A 16,228-nucleotide genomic window follows, 5' to 3' on the forward strand; every position below is an offset into this window, starting at 1 on the left:
GGTGAGAGGAAGCATTTCCAGGTCAGATGGTATGATTTCCAAGAACACCTCTGGTTTTAAACAGAGTCAACAATCTTCATTAGGGGCTTTTGTGAAGAAGGCAACGTGATTGATAGTGCAAGTCCAGAAGGATTTTTCTGCTTGATTGTCTTCTTTATACTTTTAAAATATATAAAACCAACAGGTTAAACTTTACTTGGTATGCAGATGCTGGGGAATTTTTTGGCTCATATAAGTTCCGGTAAGGTAGGTGTTAGCAGACACCAAGTCTAATTATGTTGGTAACTTCAGGTGGGTAGCTATGTTGATCAGATGCAGCAGAACATACCAATCTAGGACCTACACTACAGCCACATCTGTTACAGTCCTACAAACACAGAAGGATCTACAACAAACCTTTTGGAACTAAAATATCCACCTGATAAGTAAAAAAAACAAGGCTAGGATAGTACCCAGAGAAAACCTGTTGCAATACAGGCCCCAAAGAGAACACCACTAGTGGTTACATATTTATTTTATTTATTTATTTATTTATTTATTTATTTATTTATTTATTCTATGACTTATATCCCGCCCTTCCCATAAAAATGGCTCAGGGCGGCTCACAGCAAAGTTTAAAAGGACCGCAGAAGGCAGTCTGAGGATCAGCTCTCAACTCAAAACAGTTCAACGTGTCATCAGCAACTTACAGTTGGGGTATGTATTCAGGTCCACCCAAACAAAAATATACCTGAAAAACATCTTATTGGTATATTTTTGTATATTTCAGCATCACAAATGTATCTGGGTTTTCTTGGAAAAAGAACCCCGTGGTGCAGAGTGTTAAAGCTGCAGTACTGCAGTTCTAAACTCTGCTCACGACCTGCATTCAATCCCCGGTGGAAGCTGGGTTTTCAGGTAGCCGGCTCAAGGTTGACTCAGCCTTCCATCCTTCCAAGGTTGGTAAAATGAGTACCCAGCTTGCTGGGGAGAAAGTGTGGATGACTGGGGAAGGCAATGGCAAACCACCACATAAGAAGTCTGCCGTGAAAACGTTGTGCAAGCAATGTCACCCCAGAGTCGGAAACAACTGATGCTTGCACAGGGGACCTTTCCTTTCCTTTCTTGGGAAAACCCAAAAATTCTTGGTTATATTTGGGGATTACCAGAAGACCTGAAAACAGGAGAGTGGGAGCAGATTGCTCCCACCTCTCAGTTGTTTGTCAGGCTTGTACTGCAGTCCCTTTAAAGTTTAAAAGGACCGCAGAAGGCAGTCTGAGGATCAGGATTTGTGGTGCCAAAGGTGATGCCTGTTCCTGTCGGCTCTGTTTGGGGCTGGCTTCTCATCCAGACCAGTTTAACCGTGCTGCAGGAGAAACTGTCTCAGCCAGGATCTGTGTGCCTTGAAGAGCAATCTCCCCGGCGCATGCAGATCCTGGATTTGGCTCCTTCTGCAGTGTGGTTTAAACCAGGCTGCCGGCAAAGCCAAGCCAGCCACAGGATTGGGATGGCTTTTTAAATACCTGGTATTCTTGTAATTTTTCTTAAATTTGGTATTTTTTGGTTTGGGTTTATTAGACCTGAAATAATTTCTGAAAATGACAGTATTATGATCTATTATTATTTTTTAAATCCCAATCCATTGGACCCAGGGGGAAAATGAGATTTCCAAAAACATCCTGGATCTGAATATTGTCATTTTCAGAAATACCAAAATTCTTTCAGGTCCAACAGACCCAAACTGAAAAATACTGAATTTTAAAAAAATTGCACACCCCGACTTACAACCTCTACTGAATAATGACAGTTCTCTTTCACAAGTACTGGGGTGCAAACCTTTTCTTGCCCACAGATAGCCCCCCAATCTTAAACATCGTGTCACCCACAATAATACATCTAATTTGAACTAGAGCTCACAATAAATCCAGATTCCAACTTTTCTGCCAATTACACCCAGCTAACTGGGTTTCACATCGTAACAACACCGTCAACTTGGCTAAATGTTCAGCTGCTCAAATTAAACAGTTTTTCTTTGCAAGGGGCAACCAATTAGTTCCAGCAGCTATTAAAGTGTTCAAAGCCAAAACGCTTGCCCAAATCCTCTATGGTATCCCTATTTGGATCTCAGCTTTTACCAGGAAAGTGGAGGGCATTCAAGCCTCATTCTTTAGACAAATTCTTGGTTTGCCAAAATGTGTGTCCTACTTTGCTCTCTGCTCTGAAGTGGGTCAGTCTTTGGTGGAGACAAAAGCCTGGATTGCAGTGTTTAAATTCTGGCTCAAAATTCATTTTAGAACAGATCCCAACAGCCTTCTTGATTGTATGAAAAGAGACCCATATATTTCATCCTGGACAGCAGTGCTTCTGTCTAAACTCAATCAATTGGGGTTAGAGGTAGATGATTTTTCTACCGCTGATGAGTCATATATCTTCAGATGTATTAAACTGAGACTATGGGAATCGGAGGATACGAAATTACGGCCAACTGACCCTTATATTTGCTCTCCAGCTTCCTTAGGTCTTTATGCTTTTTGTGGCAAAATGCCCAATTATCTATCAGACCTAACCACTCCAAGTCATCGCAGGGCATTTATGTTGGCTAGACTAAACGCGTTTCCCTCCAAAGTTTTACAAGGGAGATATCAGCGAGTCCCTTTAGCCGACAGACTTTGCTCCTGTGGAGCAAATACCCCTGACTCAATCCAGCATATATTGCTTGATTGTTCTTTATACCATAACCTCCGTAAAGATTTATTTGGCAAGCTTTCTTTTTCTCCAGATTTGTCCATTCTGCCACCCTGTTATTATTTATTGAGTGATACTGAGGGGGTGGTTAGTGAGGCTGTGGCAAAATTTCTGGCTGACATCCTTAAATTTAATTCTGACCATGTTTGAATGCATCTGTAAGCTCGGTTTTATCTTGATTTTATCTCCAATGTTTAAATTTTTATATTCTGAGTATTTTTATCTGAATCTATTATGCCATTAACCAGACCTAACGACTACAACTGTACCCTCTCAGGCTCATTCACTTGCTTATCTTCTAACATTGTATATGCCATTAAATGCCAACAATGCCCTTTAGTTCTCTCCATAGGACAAACAGATCAAACCCTATGCCAAAGGATAAATGGACACAAATCTGACATCAAAAATCACAAAACTGAGAAACCTGTAGAAGAACACTTCGACCCTCCTGGACATTCAACGGGGGACCTCAAAGTAGCTGAGCGAGTATGCATGCACACAAAAGCTCATACTTTGAATAAAACTTGGTTGGTCTTAAAAATGCCACTGGACTCAAACCTCATTCTACTGCTTCAGACCAACATGGCTGCCCAGCTGGATCTAGCTGTTCTACTGCAAAGGAACTTCAGAAAAAGACTAGAATGGGAGATTCCTGAGTTACTAGTTATTACAACACTCAGGACAGTTGGAGCCTCCAGGGCTTAACAGAGATATTAGTTTCTGATACTGAGAGCTTGTTTGGTGTAGTGGTTAAGTGTGGACTCTTAACTGGAAGAACCGGGTTTGATTCCCAACTCCTCCACTTGCACCTGCTGGAATGGCCTTGGGTCAGCCGTAGCTCTCGAAGGAGTTGTCCTTGAAAGGGCAGCTTCTGGGAGAGTTCTTTCAGCCCCACCCACCTCACAGGGTGTCTGTTGTTGGGGGAGAAGATATTGGAGATTGTAAGCTACTCTGAGTCTCTGATTCAGAGAGAAGGGCGGAGTATAAATCTGCAGTCGTCTTCTTCTTCGCTTACCAAACTAATGTCATTCAGTTCTCAGATCTCTTGTAAACTCTTTATTATACTGTATACTAATTTGATGCTACTCACATGTCTTACCAATTGCCTTCATCCATTCTTAGCTCTATTTACTGCTCTGTTACTTATGCATCTTGACTCTAATTGGCCCTTCCTGGCAACACCAACCTACATGTAATGGTTGGTGACTTCTATTTCAATGTATCTGAAGTGTGCGTGCACATAAAATCTTATACCCAGAATAAAATTTTGTTGGTCTTAAAAGGTGCCACTGGACTCCAATTTTTTAATATTGGTATCTGCAGGGCTTTTTTTGAGCAGGAATGCATGGGAATACAGTTCTGGCTAGCTTGGTGCCAGGGGTGTAGCCTAATATGCAAATAAGTTCCTACTGGATTTTTTCTACAAAAAACCCTGTGTGAAACAATAGTGATGTCAGTGGATGTGACCTAATTTATTTATTTATTTATTTATTACTTTATATTTATATCCCGCCCTCTCCGCAAGCGGACTCAGGGCGGCTTACAATATCATAAAAACAATCAATTTCATAAAACATATAAAACCAAAATACATTTATCAAGTTAATATGCAAATGAGTTCCTGCTGGGCTTTTTCTACAAAAAAGGCCCTGGGAAACTGACAGTAACTTTGTAACTGACAGTAATAGATTGATGTTGATAAGTAGATTGGGTGGACTACAACTGTGATATATATGTCCTTTTGTGATTCACCTAGATTTGCAGAAACACCATTTGACAGGATATTTTATTACCTTTTATGGCTATGCAGACCAAATAGCCAAGCCACAGTGTTTTATGTGACCATGTGATCAGTTAGTTTGCCCTCTTTATCAACAAACTGCTTGTATTTCAGCTCACAATACCTGATCCCCTCGTCTGAAGTGTGCTTAAGAGAGCACACGAAAGCTTACATTCTGAATAAAAATTGGTTGGTCTTAAAGGTGCAACTTGATTCCTGCTTTGTTCTACTACTTCAGACCAACATGGTTGCCCAGTTGGATCTATCTGACAGTAATTTTGGGATGCTTACCAGTTGCCAAGCCTCTGACTCCTTTTCCACCCTCTACCTCTTTTAAACCTGCGTATCCTACAATTCCGTATGTTATTGTTCCACCCCAGAATGGAAATTGGGGATTGCTTGCTAGAAAGTGCCCCTCACATTAAAAGTGTGTGAAAATATAAATCACAAAAAGAGACTGTAATCCAGATTTTTTACTTGGGAGATGGTAGTGGTGTTTTCAACAGGAGTGAAAATATAAACATGTAATCAGTGCGATTTGACTTCTGGGTTTAAAGAAGTTGATACCATATGGCCATTTTCTTACCAGTACTCCACACTGGTTTACTTTCATCCCTGGTTTTCAAACAAATTATTCTCCCATTTCCATTCTAACATCATCATAGGAAAAAGTACTTTGGAACTGGCTTAAAAGAACAGTCAAGGAAGAGAATTCTCTTTCTTTGTATTCCCCCTCTATCATTATCTTTTTCAGTTGCATGTCAATTCAAAGAGAGTGAAAAATACAAATAACAAAAATAGTTTCTCTTTCACTTGTTTACTCCAATATTTTTATTCCAGTAACAGCCAGGGCTGCTGACAGAAGGGAACAAATAAGTACAACAAATAAATAGGAGACAGGGCCTCCCAGGTAAGGGGAGGGGAGGAAACATACAAAATACTGCTGGAGGAGTAGCAGCATACCTGTTCCAGTCAAACATCTTGTGTCTTCAAACATTCTGAAATGTGCAGATGACCAAAAAGAAATAGCTACAGCTGCCTGCAGTTGATGAGAGGTTTAACCGAACATCACTACCTCATTTCAAAGAAGCAAGTACCCACTGGTGCCAAACTCGCTGATAAAATTAATTGCTGGTTTGAGCAATACAGATATCCCTTGATAATTTTTATTGGACTATTTGTTGGTGTAAAAACAGTAACTAATCTATTCAGCTATCACATGTTTCATGTACCATCCATAAAAGTCTAATTACTGTAATCATGGAAACTAGTCATGAAACAGTGCTTAAGAAAACCTTTGCCATACAAACTGTGGCTAAAGTCCATTGATTGTACCAATATTCCTGAAAACCCTACAATATTAAGACAATATCTTGTCCAAACACTTAATGAATAGGAATACTTAGTATGAAGTAGACAGAATTCCTGAGGTTATGGGCCAAAACTTACTAACATTGTAGTTCAGTATGCTACAGCAATAGAAGGGGAAATCCACTATTAGGATTGAGACTGAAAATAAGCAAATGTCTTAATTCTATAATGTGAGTTTGTTAAAGCCATACTTTGAATACTACTTACAGCTCTAATCTACTCCTCTAAGAAAGGGCAACTAATGTTATTAAGGAGTTGGAATGCATTTCCTACAAGAAAAGACTAAAGTGTTTAGTGCTTTTTAGATAATTTTGCTGCAAAACAAAACTAATAGGGGCCTTCATAAGAGGTCTGTAAAATTGTGAATGAGAGGAAAGTGAATAGAATTTTTTTTCTTTCCTTCATAACATTTTTTCTTTCCTTCATTAACAATATGTAACTAAACATGACCTAAGGAAATTGATTGGCTATTGGTCCAAAAAGAAGTATTTCTTATATACAAGTAACTCATGAACTTTGTTACTGCAATGTACAGTGAAAGCTTTGAGGTTGGGCAGCTTTAATAAAAGATTATACAGGTTCATAATCTATAAAGATGTTACAAAATGGAACTGGAACTTCCAGTTGCCCATATAAGAACACAAGAAGAGTCCTGCTGGGTCAGACCAATAGTCCATCAAGTCCAGAATCCTGTTTCACACAGTGGCCAATGAGTTCCTCTGGAGCTCCAACAACAGGGCATGAAGCTGAGGCCTTCCCTAGTTGCCTCCTGGCTCTGAGATTCTGAAGACTAGTGCCTCTGAATGTGGAGGTTCTCCTCAGTCACCATGGCTAGTAGCCACTGATAGACTTATCCTCCATGAATCCATCTAATCCCCTTTAAAAGCTGTTTATTCCTGTGGCCATCATTACATCCTCTGGCAACAAATTTCATTTTTTAATCACTCTCCTTCTGTCCGTCCTGAATTCTGATTACCAGATGCTGGAGGCCTAGGGCCAAGAGATGACCATCGTCTTCATGCCTGTTTGTAAAATTTACAGAGTCATCTGATTAGCTACTAATGGACTAGATAAACTTAAGGATTGCCTTTCTGCATCACCCTAATAAACCATGGTTTTTTGTCAATGCAAATTAACAGAAAATTTTCAAATTATTTCAAAAGATAGCCTCCATCATAGACTTACTGAATGAACTATGTCGGAGCGGGAGTAGCAGAGTGAGGGAGATGACTTGCCCGACACAGGGCTTCAGGAAAGAAAATCAGGCAGACACGTGCAACTAGTGCCAAAAGGTGTATTAACATATATACACAACAAGTGCTCTCTTGTGCAGTCTATACAATATCACCTCCACGGACAAAGTGCTTCGCCTAACCACCATCTCACAGGGAGAGACCTGTGTGATGCACACACAGATCATATATAGTCCAAGCAGCCAATCCTGGCCGTGCTGACTCAGCAGATTGCATCACTTGGCTTCTGCCGGCTCAAGCCGGTCTGCTGATCAGGTCACTGTGACCTAGCCTGGCAGCTAGATCACCAGCTGTCATACTGTAGCTGTCAGACTGGGTTTATGTAGATTCTTGCTCCAACACACCTCCTAATCTATTTAAACCCAGTACACCAAAACACTTTACACAGTTTACATACATGTCCACCAGCAACATTACAGTTCATATTTACGTAGCTCGGAACCCTTTCCGGAATTCGTTCAGGAACTCATCATGATTGTAAAACACATCATCGTGTTCCTGTTCAGCCAGCTCTTTCAGACGCTTGGCTTCAGCCTCCTTCTCCCTTGCCTCGCATTCTGCCACCCAGGCTTTCCATTTCTTAGCCTTTTCTTTTAACATTTCCTCAAATCCGGGTGGGTCTGGATTGACAGTCAGAGTGACATAGGGACACTTGTACCTAGCGGGACGTTGGCCTTTGGTGGACCTGGCAGACACCCGTGGCCCTGTGCTTGGACCAGCTTTGTCTTCTTCGGGTTGCTCTGTTCCCACCTCCTGGGCTGGTTGCTCTGCCCCTGTAATTGGGTGTTGAACCTCCTGACTCTCACACTTTACCTCCAGTTCCTGCATTTGAGGCTCTGCCTCCTGACTCTGCTCGTCAGGCTCTGTGCCAGCATTCGGCTCACCTTCTCCAGCCCCACTGGGTGCCACCTCCTGGGCTGGAGTTCTGGGCTGCGCTCCAACATCGTTATCGCTACTTGGCAGCAGGACAAATTGTTTCTGCAAGGAGTGCAACCTTGGCCAGCTGCTTTCTTCATTGAACTGGGCACTCTTACTAAGTGTTATCTTGCTTTTGCTATTGCAGAAACGATAACACCTGGCCCTTGGCTTGTAGCCCAGAAAAATTAGGCTCTCTGCCCGGACATCCCCCTCCCCGCTACTCGTGGAGTGGATGCCAACCCGAGCCCGTGACCCAAAGACTTTTAAAGAACTCAAATCTGGGGTCTTGTTCAACAGTAACCTGTAAGGCACATTTTTCACAGTATTACACCAAACCCTATTTTGCAAAAAAACAGCTGCATGTATGGTTTCTGCCCAATAGGTCATTGGCAGTTGTGCATCCTCTAACATGCAATACATCACATTCTGCAATACAGCCCCATGCCCATTTTCTCGGGGCGTTGCCGGGTTCGTCAGACGGTGGGCGATGCCCTTGTTCTCCAGCCAACGTTTCATCTGGTTAGATAAGAATTCCCCCCCTCTGTCGGTTTGTACAGCTAGGAGATTAACCCCTAATTGTCTCTCCACTGCTTTGACCCACTTGGTGAATGTCTTATACACCTCAGACTTATGCACCATGGTGAAAACCCACGCGTACCTCGTGTGGTCGTCGGTGGCCACCAAGCAGTATCTCCTCCCCGACAGACTCTTTGGCAATGGGCCAATAACGTCTAAATGGACTAGTTCCAGGGCTCGTGTGCTTTCCCTTGAGCTTTCTTTAGCAACAGCACACGCCTTGCTTTTGGTCTTCTTGCAGACCTGGCAATCCAAGTAACATTTGCAAGGATTTACTTTCAAACTAGGCACAAGCTCCAGGGTTTTCTTTAACGCCCTAAATCCGCAGTGCCCAAGTCTCCTATGGAGCAAATGTATACAATTATTGTGCACAGGCTCATTCGACACCTGAGCCACCTGGGCACAATCACTCTGGACCACATACAGTTTACCTTCCCTCTTTCCTGTCACAAGCAACTTTCCCCCACCTCCCAGGATTTTGCAGCAGGTTTTCTCAAATCTCACCTGGTATCCCTGGTCAAACAGTGTGCTAACACTCAACAGGTTAGACTGCAGTGAGGGTACATACAACACATTTTGCAACATACATTTCAGTGCAGGAAATTCCACATTGCCTGAGCAAACAGAATTGGCAGTGGTCCCATCAGCCAATCTCACATACTTATGCTCAGGACTGTCAATGTTTTTCAACAACTCCTTCTCGCAGCAGAGATGGCTCGTTGCCCCGGAGTCTAAAATCCAAGCAGACCCTGTGCTCTCTACTGCAGACGTGACCAGCCGGGTTGCTTCCTCACACGGGCTGGCGGTCCTCCGCTCTCGCCGCACACGCCCCCGCCTCTTCTCCCTCTCAGGGCAAGCTCGGAGCAGGTGCTGCGACGACCCGCATCCATAGCAGCGACGGACTGCAAACGCAGTCGGCTCCACTTCCTCCACCTTCGGACGCCTGCCAGCAGCAAAAGCTGGCTCGTTCTTGGCTGTCTTCCCGGACACACCGATAACAGCACGCTGCCTGGCCGACACCCCCGGACAGCTCACGGCCGCAATTCTCTCTTGGAAGTCAAGCAGGTGGGCACAGACGTATTCCATGGTCAGGGTCGCTACGTCCACCGTCTCCAGAGAAGTTATCAGGGGAGTGTACTCAGGTGGCAACGACGACAGCAAAATGTACACTCTGTCGTCTGGAGCTACAGTCTTGCCTCTTGCCTCCAGCTCAACGAAACAGTCCGTTAGCCGTTTGATGTGATCTTTCACACACCCTCCAGCCGGCATAACGGTGCGGAACATCCTCCTTGTCAAGGCCATGAGGGAACCAGCAGTGGTGCTAACATGCACCGCACTCAACGCGTCCCAGGCAGCCTTGGGAGTGTCCTTCCCTCGCACATAAACCAGCTGGTCATCTCCTATAGACAGCACTATGTTGGCCAGTGCCTTATCCGATAACACAGTCTCGGCAGGAGATAAGTCAGCAGGGGGGTTACTCACGAACGGCCATTGCCCTTCACGCTTGAGGTAGTGTTGCATTCTCAGGCTCCACACCGCGTAGTTGGCTGAGGTGAGCTTCTCAACGGCTACTCCAAGCTGTTGCTGAGCCATCGTGCCGACTCCTCCTCACAGCTGGCTGCCGACGTCCCTCTGGCTCTCAAACAGAGAACGGTGGTGCTTCTGTGTCCTTCACCGGCGTTCCTCGCCTCCGGCTCTTTCCAAACTCACAGTCAGCTCAACTCTCAACTCTCTCCTCCGCGCAGCGGAACCGCCCTGGGCCCATAACCCTGTCGGAGCGGGAGTAGCAGAGTGAGGGAGATGACTTGCCCGACACAGGGCTTCAGGAAAGAAAATCAGGCAGACACGTGCAACTAGTGCCAAAAGGTGTATTAACATATATACACAACAAGTGCTCTCTTGTGCAGTCTATACAATATCACCTCCACGGACAAAGTGCTTCGCCTAACCACCATCTCACAGGGAGAGACCTGTGTGATGCACACACAGATCATATATAGTCCAAGCAGCCAATCCTGGCCGTGCTGACTCAGCAGATTGCATCACTTGGCTTCTGCCGGCTCAAGCCGGTCTGCTGATCAGGTCACTGTGACCTAGCCTGGCAGCTAGATCACCAGCTGTCATACTGTAGCTGTCAGACTGGGTTTATGTAGATTCTTGCTCCAACAAACTAATATTTATGGAATACTACAAATTATTACATGATATACATGAAATATACATTATTGGTTATTAAGATCAAACACTGCTATAAATTATGACCAGCACCAGGCTAAGGTCTCAAAAGAATGCATAAGTACTGCTAAATATCCCTTAGGTAGTACCAAAGGAAGACTGGTGGATGATCTAGATGTTTTAAACCATCTAGATTTTACAAATTTGAATTTATTAAGCCAAAACTTGAGCCTTGGTTGGCTTTCTGATTACTTGGTATAATTCACCACACTCCAACTCGAGAGCCATTTATTTGAAAGGTGAAAATGAGATTGCTTAATGGTTTACCATCTTGTTTCAGACCTGCTTACTCTACCTTTTTTCTATAAAAGAAATGAGACAAGTACCATGATACAGGTAAGTTTCACCCCTCCCACAAATACCCTACATATAATACAGATTATAAAAATTTCAGACAACTGGAAAAGTTTTATATATTGTAGTTTCATCTAAATAATTTGATTTTATACTTACATTGAAATGTTAATGTGGAAGCCTTCCTGACCTGTACAACAAGGCATTTGGCCACAAAGGCGGCAACACTAAAAACACTCTGAAGAAGGCATATGCAAAACTCTTTTGCCTGCATGATGGCACTCTAAGTAGGTGTTGATGCATGGAACTGTCACCCAGCAGTATACTGGAAAGGATATTCCTGAAGTTACATGTGGGTCCTTGGCCAACAAGGGATTTATAGCTCATAATGATCACTTTGAATTGGCAGCTAAAGCAATAACTTTGTTGTGTTATTGTACTACTATTGTAACACAACTTTATTGTGTTACTGTATTGTATTTTCCTCCATGGGAAAAAAATCTTCAAACATTATTCATTATTGAAGTACACAGTTGATTTTGCTTTTTCTGAATCATGGTCTTAACATGTGAGCTGAGTGGGAGAAATATGAGAGAGAGAAATTTAAAGTAGCTGATTCAGTCCTAGACTGAAAAAGCAGAGGCAGATCTGGAGGCAGTTTTGTATAATATCAAAGTTGTGTCATAATTTCATAAGATACCAGATAAGTATATCCCATATTGTAAAACCCAACTATTGGCTGGTAAGCTTGATTGGAGAAAATTAAATACTTCATAGAATGAGAAAGGTACAGGAGAGAAAAGGATTACATCTCCCTTGTCCACATATTCTGTTTCTATAAATTATACATTCCTCCTGCAATATATCTGTGAACATATGGATTTGTGCATAATGTATTAGAACCAACCAACTTGACACAAAACATTGTGCAAGCTTTTGAGCTCACTAGAACTCTTTAGCAGGCAATGTGTTACAAAATTTTAAGACAGGGGTAGGAAACAATTTTTTTCAGGCTATAAAATGACAGCCTGGTTTTACAAGCATCCTCTGTGAAATGCAGGCAGGCAGGAAGGAAACTTCACTTTGTTGGTTTGTTGGTTTCTGTAGATAAGATCCTTCACCCATCTCGCCTTACTCCTTTGTGTGCATGTGAGATGTTCTATTGGAAGAAGATGTGAGTCTCATTTGGCATTTAAAAGGAATGTGGTTGGAACATTTCTGTTTATTCCATATTTCCAGTGTGGACAAAGAATGGACAAACAGCATATGTCTATTCCCAAATAATGTGCTGTATAAAGCAGGGGTGTCCAACATGCAGCCTGGGGGCTAAATCAGGCCCCTTGAGGGTTCCTGCCAGGCCCGTGAGCAAGTCTGCTTTCATCTCCCTCTCTCTTGCTTCCTCCTGTGTCACAGCTTGCTTTGCCAGGCTTGCTCAATTGCACAGGAGCTACGGAGCAAAGCCCCTATTTTCTCCATTGGTTGAGCCTCCTCCCTTGGGGAGGAAGGGGGGGAGGAATAGCTTGCTTTGCCAGGTTCTCTCAACCATATAGCAGAGCTAGTGAACCAAGCCTCTTTTCTTTCTACTGGCTGAGGCTCCGCCTCATCTCCTGGGGAGGGAGGGGAAAAGCCAGAGCTTCCTTTGCCCAGTTTCCTTGATCACATGGAAGAGATACAATCTTTAATTGTGTTTGTCTGTATCCTTTATAAAGTTTCTATCTCTGCTACCTTGCATTATATTTATGACACACATGGCTCAGCCCAACAAGGTCTCATTTATGTCACATCTGGCCCTCATAACAAATGAGTTTGACACCCCTGGATAAGGTTAAATAGAAGTATAAAATTAAGAGTATATACAAGTAAGTTATAAGCAAGTAAACTCTGACTGACAACTGTAACAAATAGATTATTATAGGTTATGGTCGTATTCTACATATGCAGCTTATGTTATGTGTATGCATGATTTATACATTTTAGATTATGTAGTTGTAGAAGATGAAAGATTATTGTTTATGTAAGATGGCTGTCTGTGTCTTATCATCAGTTGATTATTGTATTATGGTATATGTTAGTGTCTATTTTTGTCTTTATAAATTGATAAAATTTTATTTTTCAAAATGCCCCTTCCCAAATAATGTGCTGTAACTTAACACTAGCAATCCTTTGACTCAAGAATACAGCGTAAATGAAAATACAATTTGCACAACCCCAGACCAAAATCTGACTCAACTTCATGTGAAACGGCCAGTTCCAGCTTGTGACCCCATTATCAGAATTGTGGGGTACAACCTTTATTTCCACTGGCAATTTGAAGAAAGGTGTCAGTCTCCATTTTAAAGTTACAATTTTTGCTGTGGAACCTATTGCTTATTGAACTGTTGTTCTTGCCAGTCTCCGCTCACAGTGGGACTTCGTCGAGTCAAGAAGCTGAAATTTATTGACGTTTGTGATGCTGTGTAGCACATGATTATTTAAAAGAATACCCATTTTTGTACAATATTGATGATTTTTGCATGAATTGCATTGTATAATATGATTTACAATTGTCAGTAATTCTTTGCTGTTTCATTGCCGAGTAAAACTGTTCTACAGAAATAGTAAATATTAGTAGGACTGAAGAGGGGCAATAAGTCATATTCTTGCAGGGGGGGAGGGCTGCAGTCGTAATAACCTGACCACCCGGTCAGAGATTTTAAACACATGCTCTTTGACCCAGTTCTTTATATCACTTTGACAACCTAGGATTATTTAAAACCACACATTGAGTCAATCTTGTGTAATAGTGATAAGAGTACTAGGCAGATCTGTATTCAAATATCTGACTGCTATAAACTTTTAAGTTTAGTGGTGGAGTTTGGGCAAATGAGTATTTTGCAACTAAAAGGTGGGGCGGTGTTGAAGTAGACCGACCCTTGGCACTTACCGTGAGGGGTCCTTCTCCTCCAGAGGAAAGGAGGACATCTTGGGTATTTCCCACCATCCAATCAGGGAGGCAGGTTTTCAAAAACTTCCTCTTCCTATATGGTGTGGAAACTCCCCCTCCTCTGTCAGGAGACTCCAAGAAGCAGTTTCCACATTCTATGAAAAAACCCCACTGTGCAACATTAACCATTAACACAAAATGAGAGAAAAGAGAAATAATAACTGTGAAATAGTACAGCCAACATGGCAGGAACCAATCTGAATAACATCAGAAGAGCAAGGATAGGGCGATACAAGGGAGGGCAAGATGTTCTCCTTTCCTCTGGAGAAGGAGCCCTCACAATAAGTGCAAAGGGTCATTTTCCCTCAGAGGCAGAGGACATCTTGGGTCCTCCCAGAGCAGTATGTTAGTAAGAAAGGGAATCACCCTAATCAGGTAGGATATGCTGTAGAACCTTGCATCCAAAAGCTGCATCTGCAGAATCATATGCATTCAGTCTATAATGGTGCACAAAGGTTGAGATAGAGGACCAGGTGGCCGCTCTGCACACCTCTTCTAAAGATGCATTCTTGCCAAGAGCTGCATTGGTAGCCGAAGTTCTAACTGAATGAGCTGTTATACCATTTGGAACTGGAGCATTCAAGGCTTTGTATGCTTCGGTAATGCACTGTCGGATTGCATAGCTGATGGCCGTCTTAGACATATGCTGACCTAACTTGGGGGCAGATACGTTAATAAACATTGAGTCTGTCTTCCTAATTGTCTCTGGGCGCTGTAGATATATCTTGAGAGCTCTCCGAACATCAAGCGTGTGCCAGGTATGCTTCTTAGGATGTTTAGGGTCCAGGCAGAATAAAGGAAGGTAGACCTTGAACTCTGTGAAACTTATATACTTTCTCAGGTTGAAAGGTGGGATCCATACATAGGACCACTTTGTCCTTATGAAATACACACAGTTCACGTTTAATCAAGAAAGCCCCTATTTCAGATACTCGTTTGGCCGATGTAACCACAACTAAAAAGATGATTTTCATTCCTAGCCACTTTAAACGTACTCACAAGGGGATTTGGTCAATGCAGAGAGAACTGTGTGTAGGTGCCAAGTAGGAAATCTGTGTACCTGTGGTAGACATTTCAAGGTAGCCCCTCTTAGAAATCTACGAATGTGTGGGTGAGTGGTTATACTTACTCCTTCAATCTGCTGGAGTACCAAGGCCAAGGCTGTGACCTGCCTTCTGAGAGTTGGCGGTTTCAAGCCCGTCTTTAGACCATCCTGTAAGATGTTCAGAATGGACGGGTGTAAGGAGTCACTCCATTTCCTTCTGCACCATCTGTGGAAGGCCTTCCAGGAAGCATAATATATTCTGAAAGTGGGCACTTTTCGTGATGTCACGTCAGTGGAGTACCTCAGTTTCAAGAAGGTTCTCTGCTCAACCTCCATACAGTCAGATGCAGTCACTCTGGATTGGGATACCAGATGAGTCCCTGCGTCAACATGTCTGGACGGAGTGGCAGATGGAGAGGGTCTGATGCCGCCATTTGTTGCACTAAGGAGAACCATGGTCGACGAGGCCACCATGAAGCCACCAAAAGGACCTCTGCCTTCTGTTGCTTGATCTTTCTGAGAACCTCTGGTAAAATTGGGATCGGCAGAAAGGCATACATCAGACCTCAAAGCCACTTGGACGTCAGAGCGTCCATCCCTATCGCTTGATGATGAAAGTACCTTGTGAAGAATTGTGGTACTTGATGATTCAGGTAAAACAGATCCACATCCAGCAAACAGAAATGTTGACTAATCTGCTGAAACAAGGTTTGGTGCAATGACCAATTGCCTGGAAGTATGAGCTGGTGACTGAGCCAATCCGCCTTTATGTTGTTGGATCCCTTGATGTGTTCCGCCCACATAGAGGAAAGATGATGTTCTGCCCAGGTGAAAAGGCTCTCCGCTTCCTTGTGTAGAGTGCAGGATCTGGACCCCCCTTGGCTGTTGAGATAAGTCTTGGCCGCAACATTGTCTGTGTGAACTAACACATGCTGTTTGAAAAGAGAGTCCTGAAAATGAAGTAGAGCTAGGCGAATGGCTTTTAACTCAAAGGTGTTGATTGGGAGATGGAGGTCGGCCTGATGCCACTGGCCTTGTATTGCTTT

General features: G+C 43.0%; 1 protein-coding gene across 1 annotated transcript in view; it reads left to right on the top strand.

The window, feature by feature from the left end:
- RPL24 (ribosomal protein L24) overlaps window positions 1–16,228 on the top strand; it is a 362,759-nt gene that overhangs the window by 209,810 nt on the left and 136,721 nt on the right. The gene's annotated exons all lie outside the window — the stretch shown is intronic.

Source organism: Heteronotia binoei, chromosome 3 (assembly GCF_032191835.1).
Source record: "Heteronotia binoei isolate CCM8104 ecotype False Entrance Well chromosome 3, APGP_CSIRO_Hbin_v1, whole genome shotgun sequence".
Lineage (NCBI taxonomy): Eukaryota > Metazoa > Chordata > Lepidosauria > Squamata > Gekkonidae > Heteronotia > Heteronotia binoei.